Here is a 2,238-nt window from a genome sequence, read left to right on the forward strand (position 1 = left end):
GGAATATGGATCCTGGGTGAAGTAGGAAGAAGGAAGAATGACAGATCAGGTCACTGATGTTTCTTATATTCTATAAAAAATAGATTTATAGGAAAAAAAATAGATTTTCACAACTTCAATGAGTTTACACAGTCCTTTCTAAAACAAGGGGTAAATCCACCTCCACCAGATCCTTCTTGAGGCTGAGATGTTCCATGACATGGAAAGTGAGTAACACAATGGTTCAACGATTAGGCTCCTACACCAGGTACAGCAGCATCTTATGCCACAGGAATGCTCATGCACTGGAACAAGAAGTCTGTCCTGTGAACTTCAGGACACAGTGTCCTCACCCCCAAACCTCACTGACATCATAGTGACACTGGGCATCAGAAGAAAGTAACTTTACAGAGGGGGAAAAAAGAATACGCTGGAAGCCTAGCAGGGGGGCAGGACATATTAAGACAGGACTCACCCAGTTTGTACAGTAGACACAGCGTGTTAAATCCATTCCAGAAATGAGTTCCACTTCAACTGAATAAATAAACTCACGATTACCCAATCACTGCCATTTCACGAATTTCCAGTTGATGGTCAGCCCCAAATCACATTCTTCCACCCTATGTATTGCAAATCAAATGGCCCAAAGACTGAGGTGTCTTCAGGAAGTACATGCTGAAAAAATCCTTTCTCTCCAAAATAGTATTGAGCTAATACATAAGGAGACAACAGCCTACTTTAGCCCAAAACTTCTTTTACTTGTTATGTCCTCTAACTTTTAAAACATAGAATAAAATAAACTAGCATCTTCTGCTTTTTGAGATCGCCAAACCTTGCATTTCAGACCAGGAGGAGGATGAGGAGGAAGGAGGTGGAGACGTGGGCATCGGTGCAGGACGTTTCGTTTGTTACCAGTTCACCCCGGCATTTCTCTGGGGCTACGGTGGAGTGCACAGTGGGAGACAAACCTGTGTCAAATTTCTGGATGATCCAACGGCACTCGTTCCGGGAACACTTGCTGAAAAACTCTGACTTTGATTTTGGTTTCTGCACCCCCAGCAGTAGGAACACTTGTGAACATATCTATGAGTTTCCCCAGCTTTCAGAGGACGTCATTCATCTGATGCTTGAAAATCCTTACGAGACCTGCTCTGACAGCTTCTACTTTGTTGACAACAAGCTGATAATGCACAACAAGGCTGATTATGCCTATAATGGAGGCCAGTAAGTGCTGCAGGAGTAGACAGGGGAGGTGCTTTGCCTCCACAACATTCTGGCACACAGGGGCGACTGAAGCTGCAGTATGTCAACACACATCTGGAACCTGGCCCCAGGAAGCCAAAGCTGGAGGGGGGAGTTGCCTGTGTGCCAAAGGAGGTGCCAAACAGTGCTGTGTTTTCTTCCCCAGTATTTTTTCTTCCCTTTTTTTTTTCCCCTGTCCCTTAGGTCTCAGAGGTACTAAGTAAAGTAAAAAGTTATGATAAAGCTGCTGGAATCCAGATAAAAAAGAAAGTTTATTTTTCTGTAGTTCTGGCTGCCTGTTGGTTGTCTTGACAAGCCCTTCATCTCTCCAGGCATAGCTGTGCCTGCTGACAAGGCTCCGGCCAGGCCCACTGGCAGGTCTGCAGCTCTTAAGTTTCCTGGGTGCTGTGGGAAGCGGAAAGGTAGGCCTCTTCCAGGTAGCTTCTCCTCTCCCCTCCGGAGCTGCCATCCGCACAGTCTGCCCTTGGTCTGCGTGAAGTCTTACACCAACTGGAAGAAACTTGAAAGGGTGTGGGGTGGGAAGGTTCCAAGAGTGGAGGCACCAAGAGATGGGGATGCTGCCAGACTGAAGGATCTGCTTGGTGGAGAGGCTGCTGCTCCATCTCACCTCCAGGGTCCTCAGCCAGTCCTCCTGGGGATAGACCAAGGTTTCAGCCTGGCAGTGCCTTCTGTTCTCATTTTGGAAGACAGACAAACTTGTTCCCCTTCTCCTGGCTCCTCCCTTCTGAGTCTCTTATGAAATAGAATGTGTCAGCTCTGCTCACGAACAGTAGTATCTCAAGGCCAGAGAGCAAGACTTGAATTTGTTTATTTCCAGACTTCTTTTGGGGAGGTTTTATAAAGTGACTGGTGTTCCCAGCATATGTGATATGTGGTTAGACTTGTGATAGTATTAATTAGCTTCCTGGGGCTAATCTGGCTTATGTTTGAGAGGATATGCTTACAAATCAGCAGCAGATTTCTAAGGGAGAGATTTGACTTTTCTCTGCACTGTGC

The 2,238-nt window shown here is 46.2% G+C and overlaps 1 pseudogene; it reads left to right on the top strand.

Moving 5' to 3' along the window:
* Positions 1-218: 218 nt before the first annotated feature.
* LOC116566727 lies at positions 219-1,240 on the top strand (annotated as a pseudogene).
* Positions 1,241-2,238: the final 998 nt, after the last annotated feature.

The sequence above is a fragment of the Sapajus apella genome, unplaced genomic scaffold, assembly GCF_009761245.1.
Source record: "Sapajus apella isolate SASKATOON/1434 unplaced genomic scaffold, GSC_monkey_1.0 scaffold44, whole genome shotgun sequence".
NCBI classification, from domain to species: Eukaryota; Metazoa; Chordata; class Mammalia; order Primates; family Cebidae; genus Sapajus; species Sapajus apella.